Here is a 13,404-nt window from a genome sequence, read left to right on the forward strand (position 1 = left end):
GAGGTATGATTTTCAAAGCCCTTGCTTTTACTCATTATGTGATTTGGCTTCTCATAAAAGCAATAAGCAAGCTATTTAATATTATTGGTTGCAAATGTCTTTACTCATTAATATTTCAATTTTATTTTATATGTAAGTAGGAGGAAGTTATAAAAATTTTAATTTTAGAATATTTAAAAATATTTTGTTTGTTCATTTTATTTTATTTTTGTTAGGAACTAAGGCCACGAGGCCACAGACAATTACATTCAGTGCATATGATAAAATCTAAATGCTTACAAAGGAAGGTTCTCCAGGGTCTTTAAAAAACATAGAAACAAACAGTTTCTTTTTCTTCTCAATACAATTTTTTAAATTAATTAATAAATTTATTTTTGGCTGTGTTGGGTCTTCGCTGCTGCATGCAGGCTTTTTCTAGTTGTGGCGAGTGGGGGCTACTCTTCCTTGCGGTGTGTGGGCTTCTCATAGCCATGGCTTCTCTTGTTGAGGAGTACGGGCTCTAGGTACACAGGCTTCAGTAGTTGCGGCATGTGGGCTCAGTAGTTGTGGCTCATGGGCTCTAGAGCACAGGCTCAGTAGTTGTGGTGCACGGGCTTAGTTGCTCCGCGGCATGTGGGATCTTCCCGGACCAGGGATTGAACCTGTGTCCCCTGCACTGGCAGGAGGATTCTTAACCACTGTGCCACCAGGGAAGTCCCCAAACAGTTTCTTATTACCACTGTATACTCAGAAAAATCCATACTAGAAATGTTCTTAAAAGGGTTCTAATGCAATCTCATATACTGTGTTTGCTCTTACACAAGCTTCTAAAAAGTTAAGCTTCGGTCCAGTCCATGTCTATTTATAATTAATTTTGCATTAATGCACACCCAAATTTAGTGGTGTCTTACTGTACAAAAATTAGTATTCAGAAATTCCTCCTGGATGATCTTGAGGGGAGAACTAGTGCAAATGAATTTTTCCTATTTGTGACAAAGACTTAGTGAGTCAAAGTCTTCTCCCAAAGACTGACTGTATGATATCACAAATTCTGTCTCTTAGAGTGTAGATATATGAGCAGAATTGAGGGTGCAACTCTGATGGTTAATTACCTCTCTGCTTCAGTACATGGGCATTTAGGGGAGTTGAGAATGGTCAGATTGAGCCAGCATGCATGTGGTCTGCTGGCCTGCACCTATCCTCTCTTTATTGCCAGTGGAAACAAAAGGGGCTGGAGTATGACACTTTATACTCACATACAGAATCCCTTCCTTAGGGTAAACTTAAATTGCTTAGAAAAGAACCCTGCAAAGTAACGCCTTCTAGATACCACTACACCAAGGAATAGTAGAAAACTAATTACCACTGCTGAGAGAAACACACCAAGGCCAAACCCAGAACATAACAAGGCTACCATCTGCCTTGCCTGTATTCAACAAAACACAGATATTTAGATGGAAGACAAACAAAAAAAGGACTATTGGGAATCTCCCAGGAGCTCCTGGGTCTAAGCCTCCAAGAAATAAAGTTGTGACAAATAAAAACTGCTATCTTCATACTTTTGTACTTAGGTAGCTCATAAAATAAAATTTAAATTTATGTGTTCCTCTTTGCATATTCCTAAGTTGACGTGTAAAAGCTTTAGTTGTAGCTTTAAGTAAGATTATTTTTTAATAACAGGAAGTTAAAAGATTGTAGACTTGAGAAAATAAAATATGATGAGGTTTGACTATGACTGGAATAAAACCTCTATATCTTGATAAAATAGATTTTAATTACCTTACTAAATATAGTACACTAAATCTGAAAGAAATCACGTAAAACCTTTATATTCAATATCTTTGACTTTATTCAGTGCTATCTGGGAATTTTTAATTGTTTTGGAAAACATTCCAGTTACATTTAAAATAATCAGTCTAAACAACTTATATTTGAATTTGGGGCATTCTAATACTGGCCAAATGACTTTTTAATGTCAGCCACTTTTCATTTTTAACAGAAATATGAATAAGACTGTGAAAGAAAGGAAGTTTGATTAATCTGTACAGGAAGTTGCCCCCGACCCATTGTTTTGATTTTCCCTTTGACTAGCACTAGAAGATTTTTACACCTCAGGGCAACACACCATCTTCAGAGTTTGGATGACTGAGAGATGTGTATTTCTTCTGTAAAATGGCTAAAAGGACTATTTTGAAGGTAGGGTCATTCTCAGGCAAATCAATTTTCTGGAAGAAATTTTATATGGCATTTGAATATCTACAAATTGATCCCCTAAAATATACAGGACTGTGTACCACTCAAATATCTTCTCATAATTGAAAGGGTACACTTACCTCCTTTTGAATGGCTGGGTTAGGGAAGAGCTCCCTTCCTAGAAGTCATCAACCATCTTATAATAGGAATAACCTAAGGCATCTATTGGTGGGAGTGATGACAGAACAGGTGACAAAGGCAGAAGGGGTAAGGGGAATGTGAGCTTCTTCTGGGGACACTTCAGAACCCTGGGGAGGGCAGAGGATTTACCTGGCATGTAGAATAAACAAGTATTCTATGTGAGTTACAGATGAGAGTCTAAAATTCTCTTAGTTCAGTTTTCAGTAAGAGATGAACTCATTCACTGTCCTTTGGAGCTGAAATGGGTGTTAGAATCATGTGGTTTATATTTTTGTTCTCAAAGCCTACATCCCTGTACCACACCTTCTCCAGTTACCTCTGCCCTGGGCAAAGAGCTGCTCATGGTTAGTGATAAGTGTGCTCAGCTGGACCTGCCCTGGACAGGATGTTGCCAATTCCTCAGAAAGCAAAAGCCACGAGCACACTCCGGGCCTCATAGTCAGCCTCTGTACGGAGTGCAAGTGTACAAATTCAAATACACACACACACACACACACACACACACACACACACACACACACACACACACACACACACACACACACACACACACACACACACACACCACTGAACATCAGCATTGGATGTCAGCAGACACCCCCTAGAAATCTAGACAATCCATCCAGACTCAACTGACTCTTTCCAAGCTCAATGGACTCTGGAAAAGTTTGAGTGTCTCTCCTTTACTCACATCCACTAGAAGCCAGGCAGTGGTAAACTTTGATGAGAGTGTGGGACCAGGGCCCCTTTCTTTAGTCTGTCTCTCAGATCCCTAACAGTTTGAATATAAAGTTAGGGCCAGAAGTAAAATAATTTTCTTATGTATTAAAGAAATCATTAAATAAGTTGTCTTCTTTGTTATTCAAACAATTAAATGTGGATTTAAGCATTTATCTTTTGGGTGAATATTTTGATTCATATCTAAATGAACTGTTCATCTGTTCTTTGAAAAAAATTTCTCTGAGGTTACGGTTGCTACAGTAGCTGCTTCTTGACAACTGAAATAAATGGAAAATGGAACATTTGTTCAATTCTGTTGATTTTCCTAATCATTGAACCTCAACACAAATTGTTCACTAGAATTTGAACCCCTGGTGGACCAGGACTCTTGTTTTTGTTTTTGTTTTTGTTAGATCTGGCACTTGTCATGGTATCTAGCAAAAAGAGGGTAGTTAATACATATTAGTTGTGTGCACAGTTGAAAACTGCTTATTTCATTGTGAAAACAGTGAGTTAAAATGAAAACAATTATATTCATCATTCTACAATCTGCTTATATAATTCAGATCTACTTTCTGGATATGCTGTGGAATGGAAGGTCAATCAACTTTATCTCCTGAACAAAAAGGAAGAAAGATACCACTAGGAATTAAAGATAGATGTTTCCTTGTTTGCAAATATATTCTATACATAAAACTTATTATTATTTTTTTCCTGTAGAAGAAACATCGTCAGAATCGTAAACTCAGAGGTTACCCAGTCTGCATTTTATTACTGTGGAGAAGATGTCTATTCACACAACTGCCAATTGCTTTATTTTTGATAAAGCATCTGTAATTACTTTTAACTTAGAAAACACGTAACCTTAGTTATGTTAAAAAGGAAAACAGCAATAAAACTGGCTATATACATATTTAAAAGCATAAGCATAAAAATACTAATTAAGATAAAACATTATAGCATAATCTCTATAATAAACACAAATTAATAATCCAATCAGGAGCATGAGCACCTTCAGAAAATTATGACATGAATCATAATCTTACAAAAAATTAAGGAAAATAATGTGGACTTTGGTTAATAGCCTAGTTAATTCTTGACACCTCTGAGGATTTTTTTTCAGACTATATAAAACAAAACCTTCATCTGTTAATAAAGTAGATTTTTTTTTTAAAGAAGTTCTGTACTTTGCAGTTCCTCAAACAATCAATATGTGGAAGAATTTATTTAAAAGCTGTCAAGCAGCAGGAGAAACTAGAGAATACAAACAAAATTGCACTATTCTTTAAGTAAGATTCTGAGATAAAAACAGACATAAGGCATTTCTGACAGCCTCTTGAAGATTTAAAAATGGAAAATTTAGTTACCATTGTAGTGGCTTCCGTTGTAATGGGTGCTGTGAGGTGCTGCCTGGATTCTCCTTCAGGACTGAGGCATTTATTTCTCCAACTGCAAAGTGCTGGTGGCTGACAGCTCTCAGCTGAGTTCCTTTTCAGGAATGGCTTTTGTTGTGACTGCATCGGATCCACCTCTTCCCTGTGCCTAATCCTATGTTCTCTCCCCCACCTAGGTGAATCAGAGTGTGTCCCCAGTGAACGCCCTGCACATAAATCTCAGACTCAAAATCTGTTTCCTAGGGAGCCCAACCTGATACAGACATTCAGACTAAAACACAAACAAACAAACAAAACTCTTGTGTGTTTATTAGGGCAATACAATTGATTGAAAGTAAGAAATCTGTCTTAACCTTTAATATCTGAAACAGCTTTGAAGGTACCCAGGCATCTGCAGGTGGATTTGGTTCACCGACTTGAACAGGTGTCTTTAGGTAAGCAAGATTTTAAGGACGCATCTAAATACACGCACACAGTCGGTGTCATGCTTCTCATTGCCCATCTTACCAATGTTGCCATTTCCTTATTTCTTCCTATTTGGCATTTATTTATTTTGTTACAACCAGATATACTCAAAATTTACATAAATGAAGACCAAAAAATATATTGTAGTTCGACTAAATTTTTATGGGGTACAAATGTGCAATCAGCCCTTTCATGACTGCCTAAAGCAACGATTTCCCAAACTTACTTGGATCATAATAAACTGGGACACTTTTTAAAAATGTGGAGATTCTGGTTCAGTCATTCAGTGGGGTTTGACAGCTTTAACATGTTCCCAGGCGAATATAATAATCAGGTAAACCTGAGAAAATAATAACTGTAGAGAAACCAATGGGCTTGTAGTGCTACAGCCTAATGTGTCTCAAACTTTAATGTGTGTAAAAATCAGTGGGCATCTTGTTAAAATGCAGATTTTGACTCATTAGTTCTGATCTAAGGCCTGATATTCTGCCTTTCAAGCAAGCTCCCAGGTGATAATGATTGTCCATGGAACACACTAAAAGTATGGTAGTAAAAAAAAAAAGAGTGGTAAAAGTATAGCCCATTCAGCACCTAGAAGCGCATTTCACATATGTATCTTAGGGCCCTTTGAAGATTTAGTGCTTTACATAAGAGCAAATGCACTTACCCCATTCTCTCTGTTGTTGTTGTTGTTATTATTATTATTTTGCAATTGATATCTGCAGAAGAGGGAGAAAGGAAATCTTTTTTAGTCCACATGATCATCGAACTATCCTTTGGTTTGATGGCCATCACTACTTCCAGTGGCTGGAGATGCCTGGGACTCTCACTCCCTTAAAAAGCTTCCTGATACAAACTCCCACTGTTGATTTCAAGTATTCTCAAATTGATCATCTGCTTTTTCATACCCTCAGTTAGCTTGATGGATGGATTTCAAGGGACTCAGGAAGCGTCCTCTAGGGTATCTGACGTGTTCTTGGGTGACATACAGAGTAAAACTAGTCAATAGATTGAGTTTATTATATGTTTCAATTTAAAGGTAAAATGACTTTTATAATCAGTATATGAATTGGTAGCTCAACTTTGATGATGAGCATTAAACATATGTTTTGAAAGTAATTTATCACAGTCATGTCCTCTTCTAGTTTTGCTTTTTTGTCTGGTCTTTCCACTTTGGGTGCCCTCAAGTGTATAACAGTTGTGTTTCAGACAGCTATGCCTCTTATGTAGAAGAGGGATTTTTGTAGACATCTGTATATCATATATATATATTTTTTTCTTTTTGTCTTTTCTGATTAAACATTACACAGTCACTACTTCAATGTCTTTATTCTTGGGACTATCTGGAGATAAAACTAACCCCAATATAATTAAATTAAATTAAATAACAACTAAGGTGTCAGATAACTTAAGTGAAGGTCTCCCTAGAATAGAGAAGTCTTTGTCACAGAAACCTAAGTCCTCCTGGAACGTCTTTGCCCTTGGTTTTGATTCTGATTTGAACTGAGTGATATTTTCTTTCAAACCCTCACAAAGATTGCTGATCTTCTGCTCTAATTTCAAACCAATGATTGATATTCTTGCAAAGTTTTTCCCTTATGGTTAATTCTTTTTTAGTTTTTGACACAGATTTGGAAAATGAATTTCCTACAAAGACATTCCTAAATTCCAAAATTATTTTTTGAAAATCTTACCTTATAGGATTTCTTTTTTACTTGTATTAATTAGTAAGAAGTATAAAATATTTTCAAAGTCTAGATGAACTGGTTTGTTCATTTTCACAGTTTGGAGTTTTCCTTCATGTGTGAGAACTAGGTTAGCACCCTTTACTGTATGCTATTGTTAACTACTACAAGTTGCTCATATGTCTTGTATGACTGAATTTTGGAAGGGTAATTCAGAATCTAAATCAGAACCGGATACTGACCTACTTGAGGCAAAGGTATGGATTAATACTAATGCTTTGCAAAGGTTACTTCCATAAACCCTGCTCCCACCTTCTTGGAACCTCAGGAGTTTAAGGTAAAACAGGCAAGCAAAGCAAACACATTTTTGTCTTCCATGGTTCCCAAATCCTTTTAAGTAATTTTACTCCCTGTCCATGCCTTCTCCTACACATTACTTCTCAAACTTTAATATGCTTCAGAATACCCTGGAGGGCTTGTTAAAAAACAGATTGCTGGAAATAACCCCCAGAATTTCTAATTCAATAGCCGTGGGGTGGGACCAAAGAATTTATATTTCTAACAAATTTCCTTGGATACTGATGCTGATACTACTGGTCCAGAGAGCCCATTTTCAGAAGCACTGTACCTCAGTGTTTTCAAATTTCTCCTCAACAGTCTCTGGGTTTTCTCTTCCCACATCAAATGCTATCTGACTATTTAACATCTGCAGCGACATGGATGGACCTGGAGATTATCATACTAAGTGAAGTAAGTCAGACAGAGAAAGACAAATATCATACTATATGGCTTATATGCAGAATCTAAAAATATGATACAAATGAACTTATTTACAAAATAGAAACAGACTCACAGACTTAGAGAACAAACTTATGGTTACCAGGGGGGAACGGTGGGGGGAAAGGATAGGCTGGGAGTTTGGGATTGACATGTACGCAGTGTTATATTTAAAATAGACAACCAACAAGGACCTACTGTATAGCACAGGGAACTCTGCTCAATACTCTGTAATAACCTAAATGGAGAAATAATTCGAAAAAGAATAGATACATGTATATGTATTACTGAATCGCTCTGCTGTATACCTGAAACTAACACAACATTGTTAATCAACTATACTCCAATATAAATTAAAAATTAAAAAAATTAACTACCTATATATGCAACAATATTAACAAGCCTCAAAAATGTTATGCTGAGCTAAAGAAGACAGACACAGAAATGTATGTACTATATAATTCAATTTATATCTGTAGTTCAAGAACAGGCAAAACTAACCCAAGATGATCTAAATCAGAATAGCGGTTGTCTCTGAACATGTGGGAAGAATACTTGGAAACAATCATGGGGGAATGTTCTGAGGTGATGCAAATGTTCTATATTTTGGTTTGCGTAATAGTAACATGGGTGTACTTTTGTTAAAACTCTGCCAGTTATACAACAAAGATCTGTAACATTTTATACGTATAAATTATACCTCAAGGAAGAGAAGAAATGTGATTGCCAAAAATAAAAATGGCTATTGGTAGAAAAATATCTGTTAAGCCAATTTAGACTAAAATTAAGAAGATAAACATAATATGGTTCTCCCCTCAACAGCATTTGAATTTTGATTGACAACCCAAGAAAACAATTCTTTATTAATAATGGATTGTCAGGTATTTACTAGACTGTGGTTATACTGCTGTGGGGGCAGGGAAGATTCCTGAGACCATTTCTCTCTCTCAGTACCCTTTCTCTTTTGTTGATTAGGTTATCTACACATCTTGGATTTTTATTTACTTTTAATTTTCTCAGCATGGGTAAGTATCCATACTTTCTTACCCTCCTAAGTAATGTAGCACTCTCCCCAACTCAACAAAGTCTTTATCATAATATCACATTTTATGGCATCTTTCCACTCTGAAATTCTCTTGTTTATTCATGCTTCCTTGGGGATTGTTCATGCCATTCAACCATACTGTAAACTCTGCAGGAAGAGGTAATATGTCTGTCTTGTTTTCAGTGTATTGCCAGCACCTGAAATAGTACCTTGAACATATTAAGAATTCAATAAGTGTACATGGAATGAATAAAAGAATGGATGAGTCAGTTTCTCAACTCTTCTTAGAGTAAACCAAACACTCTGGCCAATTCTATACCTGTCTCAATTTCATTGGGTCACTAAGACCAAAGATGAATAATGTCAGGCCACCTCCAAGACTCTAGAGATGCTCAGTGAGGCAGAGGTAGTATGCATGCTAGTATAACCCCACATCTTCTGAATGGCCTATAAGCTCATCTCCCATCCAGGAATACCTCCTATCTACCCAAAGGGACCGTAGAACGGTGCCAGGCACTTTCTTATGGAGTATAATATAGACAAAAAGGAAAATACCTTGATCCTAACATAGTTCTTAATCCAGCTACTTGGTCCTGGAGATCACAACACTGTACTGTGGGTGGCAACAGGGAAGAGCAGAGTGGTGGCTGAGCAATGACAAAATGCAAAGTATTTCTTAATGTTGTCTTTTGTCATTTTTCGGTACTCTCAGTTATACTAAAATTTAATCATTCAGCACTTATTTTTCAGTTTCTAAATCTGTAGAAAGTAAGAGGCATATCTGTGTTAAAAGAAGTCCTACTCTGCCCCAGGAAATTTCCAGTGGCTACATACACATCTGTTCACCTTGGAAACTTGAAAAAACCCACTCACGACTCACGAGGAATGCAGTGGGCAGAAGATGGCACAAGAGACCTCATGGCCAGCTCTAGACAATGGCAGAAAGTAAGTGGACTGCTCAAGATGATGCTCCTTAAATTTCCTTTGCTAGAGCTGCTACCCGAAAGTACACTTCTATATACATTACATTGAGAATTAGGTCTCAAAGTTTAAAAACTCTGGTTCTAGGTTTTGCTGCTAACATCTTATATGTCCTTGGACACAAATGACCCTTAACATAGAAATAAGTATTCCTGACCCATTGATAGAAAGCTATTCTGTGCAATAATAGAGGCAAAATACTTTCAAACAATCAAAATATATTATCTGAATGTGAAGTATTGTTTCTATTTTTATTAATGGTAAATAAGATATTCTTATCTGATAATGACTGTTATAGTATTATAAGCATACAAGAAATACAAGGAGTATTACAAGCATTATTTAAAAGTAAAGCACTTTCTTTTAAACTCTAGATGTGTATTTTTCAACATATACACTGGAAGTATTTTAAATAATGTAATCATAAATTTGTGAAAAGGCCTTAAGTATTACCTTATAATCTCTTCATCATATAAATAAGGAAAATTAAGCCCAGAAAAATTAAGCCCAGAAAACTTAAGTGACTTACTCTATAGATATCACAACAGTTTATTTACAAGATTAAGTCTAGAACCCAGAGATCTTTTTACTTCAAATTCAAGGAGTGAAAATAACCCAGATAGTGAATAATTTTCTGCTTATTTGGTATCTTTAAGGACTAATCTTATAAATACTAAGTTCCAGGCCATGGATACCTCAGCATGATATTACTCTTCTAGAGTCATTTGCCATGGGCTAGAGATTTAAAAGATCAGTGAAAAATATGAAGCTACCTAGTACAAAGTGGACTGTGCATCCATTCCTATATGTGAAAATGATTTGTTTACAACTTAATCCTTGGATCCTTGGGAATTTTCTTTTTTACATGGCAACAAGCATTTGTACTATCAGTTAAACTTTAAAAACACTGTTGTTGTTTTCAGAAAGAGAAAATGGATTGGGGGAATCCATTTAGTAAGGTTGAGTCTTCTGAAAGATGTTGCTGTCATCACTATGGGCCATTTGGTTCACCTGCTAATTCCCAGGAACATGTATACAGCAGAAGGTCTCTGCCCCAGGCAGTCCCTCCTAATGCTGGCGCCAGATCAGTAGAATGGATTGGATACATATATGTGTTTTGTCACCTCCACAGTACCAGAGAGCTCAAATGCTGAACACTTTATTCCCTTTCGTGGCTGAGAAACGTGTGTTCCTTATAAAAGGTTTAGGGATGGCATACTGTGTAATAGCTCAGATGAGTGAAAACAAATTTAAATATAAGCAATGTACTGCCTTATACGTTGCATGTTGTAAATACTCTTAGAAACAGTATGGGGCCTTATTACATTTGAACCTCAGGTCTTTCAACTTCCCTGAGAAAAGAGAACAAATGGTAAATGCATGAGAAAATAAGTAACTAACCTCTGTGATTTCCCACTTCAGCTCAAGCCTGGATATTTTTGTCAGTTGTTAATTACAGTCATATTTCTCTAAAGCATTTTCTTTTTTTAAGGGAAAAAAAAGGAAGAGAAGCATTTCAAGGAGAAAGGCTAAGCCGTGCAGTCCAGGTTCATGTTTTTCTGAATGGAGAGGAACTTATTGGAATGAAGGAATTGGCAGGGCTGCCTACCAGAGAAGAGGGAGCTGGGCATTTAGCTAGAGTAGCTGAAAGTAGAAGTCAGGAACTCAGAATGGGACAAGTCAAGAGGCAGGGCTAAACCCTGATTCAAAGGAGAATATGTCAAGAACGCTGGCTTGAAAGTGAGGGAATTCTCAGGAAAAAGATGAGAAGAAATTATGGTGAAATGTGAATATGCTCATTTAGCCAAGAAAATCTGCTCAATATTGCATTGTGTTCTCTTTTTCCAGACACGTGCTTGTATATGATGATATGTTGATCCCGACGCCTCTAACACTGTGGATCATTTTGCTGTACCTCATACATCTATCAGAGTTCTGGTTTAAGGGCAAAAAGGGAAAGTAGTATTTTTACATGAGGAGGAATTAAGGCATAGAGAAGTAAATGAACTGATTTAAGGTCACATAATTAAATTACTAATGGGATTTGCATTAGGGCCAGTGTCCTAACCCCACATCCTGTATCATTTCTAGAATTGTTACATTGAATGTGACCATTGAGGTCACTTAGTCTAGTTTTCCATCATCTGCCCCACCTTCCCGTGGAGGTTAAAATCCACCCACCTCACCTTTATCCTGATCATTCTTTTCAGGGCGAGTGGTAGTTCCCATCGAGAATACTAAACAGATGGTTTTGTTGAGCATGAAATCCTGGGTTTCTCTGAAATGCCCTGAAATGTCAGTTACTGTTTTGATTGCTTTCTTATTTTTCTATACAGACACTTGTTGACAGGAAACTCTGTGGCCACCATTCATTGCACTGAAGTAATCAAACAACCACAAACTGTCACTGTCACTTTCATTTCCTGTCATCATTCATCTTCTTTAGCTGCTCCCAGTTTATCACTGGAGTCGGATGCCACCTCCATCTGTGTATCAGGAAGGGCAGGCTGTAGGTGTGTGCAGGTGCTGGAAAGAGACCTGAGAGAGAGGCAGTGAATGCTTGCAACTTAACTCCTGGTTTTCAGTTTATGTCATTCACCTGTGGATTTAGAAACTTTTTTTTGTTTGTTTGTTTCTAGGATCAAATGGAAATCCTTGCCTTATTGCTGCAGGATTTTCTTAATTCTCCTACAGTAGTTAAAGACTATCTCTAGCTTCACTTGGTTTGTTGTAGCTTGTGCAGGAGTGATGCAAGGCAGGCTTAACTGCTTCCATCAGCAGCTGCAGGAGAAGGCTTTGTGATGGTAAGAATTGGATTTGGTTGTCCTTCACAAGGACATTTCTCCCAGCTGTTTCTATATAAATGGATGTCTCTATAGCTGGGAAGACTATCAGGAAACAGGTGTTTTTCTATTAATAGCTAGGATGTATCAAAGGAAGGAGAAGGTACAGCAGTGAGTGAAAATCAGGTGGTCCACGGTTGAATACTTTGTACACAATAACTAATCACTCAAAGCTTATATCTATTTATAATAAGGTCTATAATTATAAGCCAGGTGGCTGTGGTTAGAAGATCCTGGGGTTTTAAGCAGGTTACTTCACTCACCATTACAGCTTTAGAGGAGACACGGCCACCTGGGCAGTGGTTGGTGTGGTATGTGCCTATCAGTGGCACATATGTGATCTGCCCTAGTGCCTTTCTGCACTGTCTTCTAAATCTGCACACGTGAAAGCTGGGCTCTACAAATCTCATTCTCTATCTGAAAATATAATGCCCAGAAAATTTTACATGAGATACTATGGGTTTTGGGTTCAGAAGTTTTGCTGTGTTTTTTCCTGATGAATTGATATAGATTGGGGTTTGCTAATACAATATTTTGAAATCCAAAATGTCATGCTACCTGTTGACTCTGTGTCTATAGAGTCTTCATTTGTTCCTTATTTAATTCAGAATGCATAGAAATAGTTTGAATAGTGCTATAGTGGCAATGGTATATTACGAAAGTGAATCTTTTAGTAATTAGTAAATAAAAAATATTTATTGAGTATCTCTTATAGCTAGTGACTGTGTTAGGGTCTGGGGAGGGGGATAAGACATATAGGAGATGGTCCCTGTACTGAAGTCGCTTCCTTCTTAACTGAAGATATAAGCTATGATAAAAAGATTAGAAAAATAAACTGTTTATATCAAATGCTCTGTCCCTGGAATATTTGCTAAAGCTGGTAAAACATGAGAGATTACTGTGCAAAGAGATTGGTTACATTTAAAGCTTCATGAAGAAGGTAGGACTGGAAACATGGATAGGAATTAAGTAAAAAAAAAAGTCAAGGGCATTTGGGTGTAGCAATTGTTTTAGTTTTCTATCTCTGCGTAACAAATCACCACGAACTTAACCATTTAAAAGCACCTATTTATTATCTCCCAGTTCTGTAGGTCAGGTGTCCAGCAAGCCTTGACTGGGGT

This window comes from Leucopleurus acutus (genome assembly GCF_964270905.1).
Source record: "Leucopleurus acutus genome assembly, chromosome: 6".
NCBI lineage: Eukaryota > Metazoa > Chordata > Mammalia > Artiodactyla > Delphinidae > Leucopleurus > Leucopleurus acutus.